Source organism: Meleagris gallopavo, chromosome 13 (genome assembly GCF_905368555.1).
Source record: "Meleagris gallopavo chromosome 13, MGAL_WU_HG_1.1, whole genome shotgun sequence".
NCBI lineage: Eukaryota > Metazoa > Chordata > Aves > Galliformes > Phasianidae > Meleagris > Meleagris gallopavo.
The window spans coordinates 10,928,588-10,937,494 of NC_139416.1; positions in this window are offsets into that span (position 1 = coordinate 10,928,588).

Genomic DNA, 8,907 nt, shown 5'->3' on the forward strand with positions numbered 1-8,907 from the left:
CTAGATTTTATTACTATTCTATTTATGAAGTCTTTCTGAATCTGTAGGATCTCTGAAGGATGGTAGAATTCTTAGGAATGTGGTACTGTGTGAAGTTCCTCATGGGCATCTGAACCTTTCTCATAACAGAAGGAAGAAAGGAAGAGATGGAGACGGGCGGTCAGACACTTGGGGATACACCCTCGAGCTCTTGGAAATCTGGTAGAACTCGCTGTGGGTTTCATTGCATGTGTTGAAATGGGCTGAGGTCAGGCCCTGGTAGTAATGCTGGCTGCGCAGTATTCTTGTGCCTTCTGCAGCTGTGAGGCTCTGCCAGAAGAATTACTGTGAGAGGAACCTCACACAGAGGGTGATCTAGGTGCAGCCAGACTCCATAAGAAACCAGTTCAAAAAAATTCCACGAAACACACGAAACTCCAGAGAGTGTTTCTCTACTGTCCTGACTGATTGGCACCACTTACAAAGACACTTAAAAAAAAAAAAAGAAAAATTAACTATTAGCTAACTAAAATCAGGATGTAACATATTCACTTGTTTAATATGTCTAACCTGTGGAAATAAATCTGTGGTAGGATGAGCAAACTGGCAATTAATTTAGAACCTCAAAACCAGTTCACTTGCTAGGAAGCAGAAGCACGGTGATAAATGGTTTGGGGAGGTGGGCAGCAGGGGCATCTCATGCTAGTGCAATCTATTGTAGAGAAATGTGAAGCTTGGGGATAAAAGGAACAGAGCAAAGCAAAGAAGAAATGGACCCTGAGGGTGATGCTATTCAAGAGGATTGTACAGGAGTTTAGGAGCAGATAAAACTTTGTCTCTGACAGCCTTGGCTTGGTGCTTAATGCAGTGGAAAGAGCAAAGAACAGCGTGGCACGGACTGTAAAAGCATGGTGCCAGAAAGAAATGAGCTGAACTGGGTTGCTGCAGGGCCAGAGGAGCTGCTGAGTGAGACCTCCATTAGGAGATGGGTGGCATCAATGTCTGGTCACCCTTTGTGCATCCTTATGATTAAACAAGACGTCCTCAGCAGTGAGCATAAAATTAAAGAGAAGCTGTGAGTGAGTGCTCTAAGGTACAGGTGTAACTGGCCTCTATTGGGAGCTGGAAATCGTGGTTACCTTTCAGCGCAGAAACAGAAGGGAATGGGAGGAGAAGGAAGGAGCAGGCTGCTTGAGTTCGTGCTTTGTAATCAGGAAGGAAAGGGTAGGTTTGTGTTCCTTAGCAATTAAAAGGACAATTGGCTTTTCTCAAGAGCCCAATGGAAAAGATGAAGTGGTGAAAACGCGCACTGAGTCGTGTCTCTGCTGCTCACTATTTCAGTACAAGTTGTACGGAGCAGCCCCGCATTGTTACACATCCAGATTTGCTCCAGGGTTACCTGAAAATGTACCGATGGCCAAATGGAGACCAAAGAAAGCAAAGGGCACTTGGGCTTTATAGAGTTTTTTGCGCTCTTTTTGATTGTTAGCTTGAAAATTAAGCTTTTCATTCCAATACATGATTTGTTCCTTGTTATTTGGAGTAGGTCAGTATTGTAGGGACCGCTTTATTCAGATTATTGAGAGTTCTTACCAGAAACCCCCTTTTGTGGATGAGTAAATCATGCACAGAAGCAGCGTGCAAATTCCAACCCTAGCATCAATACACTCCAGTGATTTCTTCTACCGTGAAGGAGAGCTGTTGCCTTCTGCCAGTTAGGTTCCCAGAGTTCAGCTACATTGCCTACATTTGTCTGCATCGTGTCCGCCCGTTATTTCTCTGTATCCAGACTCACTAAGCATAATGCAGAGCTGGGGTTTGCACTCCTGCTTAATGTTTAGCTTGTAACGTTTTGTGGTGGCACTCGGGGGAAACCTCGCAGCCCTGGCAGCCAGCAGCGAGCTGCTTGCTGTGCCATCTGCTGTGTGGTGGCTGCAACTGCCTCTGTGTGCAGGGTGAGCTGCTCAGGAGGTAACAGCCGGTTCACCAGTGTCACCACCTCCTGTGATCAGAGTGAGTTATTTACACCGTGGTAGGCTTGGACATTTCTGTGTAATACATTCATTTGTGTGATGTCTCCGGACAAAATGAAGATAACATTTTGTTTTGTGCAAAAATTAAGACTTAAGACCAAAAATAAATAGCTGCTAAACTGTTTAACATGTCTACATCTACAGTGTAAAATAGCGTTGAAAAATGGTTATATATTTATAAATACATGCATGCAATGATTCTGTACGCTTCTGTGCTACAGAACTTTGAGGTAACAGCTTGTTGTGCCACCAGAAAGGCTGCTTGCAAACTCGCAGGGTTTAAGAAGGGCAGATAACTTGGATTGTAAACTTCTCCATATATTTTCTGTCCTGGCAAAATGCATTTATTGCCTTGTAAATGCAGCAACCATCAATAACAGAGCAAGAATAAATACAGACATAGCAATGTCGATTTTTCTAGCCTTCTTCCTGACTATGACCACACTTCAAATGGGAGAACGTCTCCATCCTGCTGTGAAATGTCCCATTAAATTGACCATGATATCCCAGCGATGACTGTCCAGAAAACAGCTGGTATCACTGCTGTGACTGCGGTCTTCTCCTGATTTACTGTTATTTAGTCAGTTGGAGAGGCAGTGCCAGCTGACACACATGTGCATCTGGCATGGAAAATACTGATAAAAAATTTAGTGATGAAACCTGACATTTAAGTCAACCTGAACAAATCTGTGAGTGTGTACATGGGGACTGCCTCTGACAAAGAAGGAAGGAAGGAAGGAAGGAAGGAAGGAAGGAAGGAAGGAAGGGAGTTGGTACACGCTGTAAAAAGATGGGGGAGCCCTCATTTATGTTTTACATACAGTTAGCTAACAATGCCTGCAGTGACAACAATCACACAGTGAGCAGGGAGTTTTGCTTGCTCACTGCTGTGCATCCACCTGAGAAATAAGTGTGCTGTCGGCCACAGAATGGCTCCTGCCTGGAGCCTGGGGGAAACCTCACCAGGTTGTAGTGCTGGGGGGCTGCAGTGCTGGTGTAGCACCGAGGCCTTTGGTCCCTTGGATGCTTCTGCTTTCTTAGGGCTCAGTTCACATCCCAGGCAAAGGAGGGTGCAGCAGAAATATGGTGAGATTCTTATGTATCAGTGGTTGCTTCCCAAGGGTGCAGATGCTTTCTGCTCCACTGAAATTTTCAAATGTGTGTGCATATTGGCTGTGAAGCTGCTAGAATTTCTTATCCAAACAATAATACAGAAAACGATCACATATTCAGTAAAAAGCACTGGGGAAATGCATTATTTAATACACTGCCTCACGATGGCGTTTAGTCTGAAGCTAAATACAGCTTTGGCTGTAATTATATATGCACTTTACCGGTGGGGCTCCCCTAAATGGATCTTAAAGCCATGCTGAGGACAGTGTTATTACACTGATTCTCTATTACTTTCAAGATCATTTTGTTTCTGACAGTGTGAACTGACAACAGAATGAAAATGCATCCCACCCACGTAGGGTGTTTTGTACATGTTCACTTCTCCATTTCCCTTCAGTTACCTTTTGAATGCAGCTGTGCTCCTGTGAGGAGCAATGAAGATGTTGGAGCCAACTAGGAACCAACATTCAGTTGCATTTACATGACTGCAGATGTAAAATTTGTGGGGCAGCAGCTCCAAGATACAGGCGAGTAAAGGAGAGTTCTCCTTTTGTTGATAGAAAGGGATTAGTGCTGCTGTAAAGAGGTTTATTTACAGTCTGCCTACCCTGGAGCAGCTCTTAGGCAGTATGGCTGCACAGGAACACAGGCCTGGGAAATGCATGGTGCTTCCCTACAAGATCTGATAATCTCCATGGAGGAACAGGCACAAGAAATTAGGGAAACCCCGAGAAACTGATCATGTCATCTCCTTTATGCGTATGGGTTTGCATGTGGGTTTAGCAGCTTACATCAGTTACAGTAAAATTATACTTGTGTGTCTGACATTTAATATGTCAAGGTTTATCATGTAAAGACATCCAAGGCAGGTTAATTCACTCACAAATTCTTATCAAAGTGATCAGTTTATCAAAATTACACTCCTGACATTGAATGGAATTAATTACTAATGCAAATAAAAGGATGTTACTAACACAAAACCCAAGACAACAGAAAGTTGTCATGTCAATAATGTATTTGTACTGTATTTTGCTAGGTTAAATAGATGTTAATTGAGGTGACTTCATTTATTGCTTTGAGAAGTAAAGGCTTACAGTCACATACTGTGTTTTAAAATACCTTACTAAACAATTGGACAAGCAAATAATTTACCAATTTTTGGCATGTCATTAGACGGTTACATGGAAAGCAGGACTGCTCTTAAGAAAGTCAGAATCCCTGGCTTGCTAGAGATAGGATTAATCAAAATGACTTAATATTTAAACATGGTAGTTGAGGCTAAGAGTAAATGGCAGACAGTTGATAATAACATTTGTACACAAATTGGCTTAGATCGTGCCATTGAAGATAAGTCAATCTGAACCTTGAAGCTGATTGACACTGAATGGATCTGCTCTTTGCAGAATAAATTTGTGCCATGGTGCCCTGTTCTTTTACACTAGGTACTGTGTGACTGGCATGTAGGAATTTTATACAGACAGAGCTGGTTTGATTTCCCTGTGGGGTTTGTTGCCTTGTCTTTCTTGAGTTGGGTGATGTGAAATAGACTTGTAGAAGAGAAAGGCAGATGAAATTTAATAAATTCTAGTAGGGACCTTGTGGTTTTATCTGTGAATAGGTGGGGAGGTGAACCATTCCTGTTTGGGAAAGGAGGATGGTGAGGACACAAAGAAGCATGAATTCCAGACTAAGTGGTGAGGCCTCCAATTCTTTTCTGGCCTTCCACTATCTGACGTCTGGGATTGGAAAACTCTTATTCAAACAATTTGACCCTCAGTCCTTCCTTCACCTACTTCTGTATTCTCTCAGGCTTCTGCGTAAGGTAAATTCCTAGCAGAAAAGATTACTTGGGTATAGTGCAATCATATGCTCAGCATTTGATAAAAACCCTCAAAAAATGAGATATGTGAAAATGGCTGATTTTAGGTGGAGTGAAACTCCTCTAAGCTGAATCTGAAAATCACAGCTAGTTGCAAGTGGCAGAAAACAGGCAGTGGTGCTCACTAGAGATAAGGACAACTGATAGATGGTGCAGCAGGAAAAAAAATCTATTAAAATAAGTGCATTGGAAAGAATAGAATAAACTGCTGTAATGTTTTCTGCATAGCAAACCTGCTATTGCAGCTTGAACTGTTCCCATTACAGCAGAACATTATTGGAAGGGCTTCAATAGCTTGCCCAACAGAGCAGCAGGCAGCAGTGCCACTGTAATTAAGCTTCTACCAGCATTTCTCTGCTAAATGCTTCTTCAGGGTCCTATAACGCTGCTTTCACATCTTTTTTGGTGCCCACAATATACTGTGGTGTGATTGATTTAACTTTTATGCAAAGATTATCATGTGAACCCAGCTCATCAGAGGAAGATAAGTGTGTTGGGGTCCTCAGGGCAGCGCTGATGCTGTGCAGACAGCCCTGCTATGGGACATAGGCAGCTGATCTGTGGTGAGAGCCTTGTCTCTGTGCCACTGTGCAGCACACATCGTGGTGGGCTGGCAGTCACAGGTACCTCGTTCCTGTTGCACCTTCCCTGCACTGAGGGGATCATGCCCATCCTTTTCTCAATGCATGGTGTTAGAAAATCTCTGTGTTAAGAGAATCCAATAGCCACTAGTTCGGCTCTGCCATCCCCAGTGCTCCATCAGGTAAGGGACTAGAGAAGATGGCTGGTTTATCACAGCGGGGAGATGAAAGAGACTCAGTAAGTTCCATTTTTGTCCACTCGGGGTACCTAGCAGTGCCTCAGGTGCTTTGTCCATGTCATTTTTTGAAAGTGAGAAAGCCTCAGGAAGACTCTAGCTTCTGAAGACACCAACAAAGACCTCTCCTTTCCCAGCATAGTTATTGAAGGCCAATAGAAGGTTTGGAGACAATATGTTTAATACTGCTGGCTGCAAGCAAACTGTGCTTGAGATGAGTGCCCTGTAGCAGTGTCTGTGCTGCTGTGCACTAGGAGTATTCCATAGTGATTCTCCTTTCCAGCTTGTGCAGCTCCAGCTCCTCTCATGTCAGAGACAGCCAGTGATCCTTTTGCAGGGCCGCAAGTCTAGGCACCTTTGTGAAGCATCAAAATAAAAAGCAGTGCATCAAACAGGTTGTGTAAGGCCTTCATTTTGCAAGTTATTTTTAATTCTCTACCCAAATGGAGTATAGTCAGACCCATATATGTATGCCAGCTCCTAAGCTTAAATTCTGTGTGCTGATGCTTCTGATGCTCATCCCTTGGCCATTAGCCCAAACAGCTGCTGTCATCAAAATGAAAGCTTGTTCAACTGTTTGGCTGCTTCTTATGGTTTCCAGAACTATCCTGAGGTGAGCTTTCTGTGGTCAAAAGAATATTGACTAGAGGTGAGTGTTCTTCACGATCCTTCTTCTCTGATGAGAAGGATTTGGACCAGAGGGTGTCTGAACCTGGTGGCTGAAAATATCAGAGATGGGCAGAGATTAAAGAAGCGAATCTCATAGCTATGCAAGCAAAAGCTGAGTTTTCATTATTGGTTGTGGTCTAAAATAGGATAATTTGGGCAGCTGCAACAAAAGTCTGGTGTAAGTAAGACGAATGACTTAAATAAGCACATTTCTGAGAGGCAGAATTAAAGGAATGAAAAGGCACTGAAACTTGAGTCCCCAGTCTAAATGTGAGCTTTATATAAGTCCCATAAAGCATAATCCCCATATGGAGCCGTGTGAGGCGTGTTGGTTGTACATTTAGCATCTCATAAAAACAAAATCTGTGCTGTGTTTCTCAACAGTGTTTCTTCATGTAATAAATACTCTGTGTGGCTACTGCACTTATTTAAAATGCCTAATGTAATTTTAGTTTCTTAGTGTACGTGGCTATCTTGCTCCAACTGTCCCTCACGTTCTCTGCGTACCCATCACTTGCTCACCATGACCTATGAAGTGCAGACACTACTTGTGCCTTGTGCTACGAGTTCTCTGTTAATTGCAGTGGGAATGATGCTATATATCGTGCAGAGCTAGGCATGTGTATGAGTATATATTTCAATTATAGATCTCTTGGGATCTCCTGCAAACATTTCTTGTGCCTGGAAGTTGCTGGAAAATAATGAAAAGTATTAAAGCTTTCGTCCTTAAAATGTGTAAGCATCAGAGAATGTTGCTTACTTAGAATATTTTTGGGTGTATTAACTGCCCCTTGCAGTGATGTGGGGAGGTGTGTATGTCTGGTTGCCAAGGCACGTGGAGGGGAAGTCAGGCCAGACAACCTATCAGAGCAGTGCTTTGAACACTTCATGTTCAAAAGCAAAGCTCCGAGCCTTCATGATCTGAGGTGAAAACTGAAGCCTGTGTCACAGCTCGGCTATATGCCCAGAGCCCTCCTTTTCCAAATATACTCCATGAGTGCGTATTGATGCCCTCAGCTCTGCCCAGGTTTCTTTGGTGAGCACTGTGTGTTCTGCCAGGTATCCTTCCCGTAGCAGCCATGTGTGCTCCCAGCTCCTTCAGAGGGATGCATGAGGCTGCAGATGGATTACCCACAGCTGTGCCTGCAGAATGCCATGCCTGCTTGCCAACTGCTTGCATCGACATCCAAACAAATCTGGATGTTGTGATGAAATGCAGGAAGACCAATTCTGCTTTAGATTGATATCTTATAGAAGGTGTTCACTGTTGCTTTACTGAACTGAAGAGGATCACTTCATCTTTCTAGCTAATTCTTTTTCATTGAAAAACAAGAATATGTCTGTGTTCTAACACTTGTTATGGCTCTTCAGTAAGGATTCAATGCTTTTTGCTTACTCCAAGTGATGCTCCAGCTCAGTAAGTTGTGCCAGGTCCGTGCCGATGCTGAGAGCCAGACCCGAGCCTGTACGTAAGGTAATGAGTGGTAATTGCCAAATCACTGTAATGAGAGCAATGTCGTGTCAGGAGATGCAGCACTGCTGCCCAGTGCTTCCAGCTGCCCCGTGCCTTGCCCTGTGCTCGCTTTGTAGGGCTGTTGCTCGATGCTGCCTTGGTACAGGCTGCTGTCCTGGTGGATCCCTGCTCTCCTTACCTCCTGCTTCTGCTCCCTTGGTGTTGCATACAGGATGGCTGCAGCACCAGCTGTGGGCATATTGTGTTTCTGACCCACTTGGGCCATACTACACACAAATGCTGCTCTGGGTTCTTACCTGGCTGCCGTGGCAGAGCTTATGTTGTACTTAATTTCTGCACTGCTAGGAGGGCAGAGCAAGCTTGTGTCTGCCTGCCTGCTGTGTTTGTGGTGGCAAAATACTCCAAATTTAGGAAGCTGTCAGCCACTCAAAACTCGGGTGGTTGGGGTGTCCTGCATGGAGTTGTTTCTGTGGATACGTCCCAGGTTGTCACTGGAAACTTCTGGTGTCTTTTTTCCTCGGTTTGTTTGTGTGGCTGCTTGGAAAGCTTTGCTGCATGTTTCTGATACACAAATCATGACTGATGTGTTCGTACACTTGTTCGCAGCAAAACCCAACTGTTTTGTAAGAATCACCGATTATAAAAGCGATTTGGAAATGCTTGAGAAAATCCTGGTAAGCAGTTGCAGGGAAGGGAAAAGGTTCCCCAGCGGCAGGGACAGACCCTGCCCAGCAGCAGGGACACGGGGCTCACCCCGTGGACGGCTGGGCAGGGCACGGCGTGCCCCGAGCGGGGTGCCAGGGAGGATGGTGCCTTCCGAAGGAGACATCTGGAGCTCACATCCACTCCCCCGAGCTATTTCCTCGCCCTCTGCGCCCTTCTGTACTCCGCCTCAGTGAGATCACTGCTTTCCCCTTCAGAACCCAGGCTTCGTAGCTTCTCT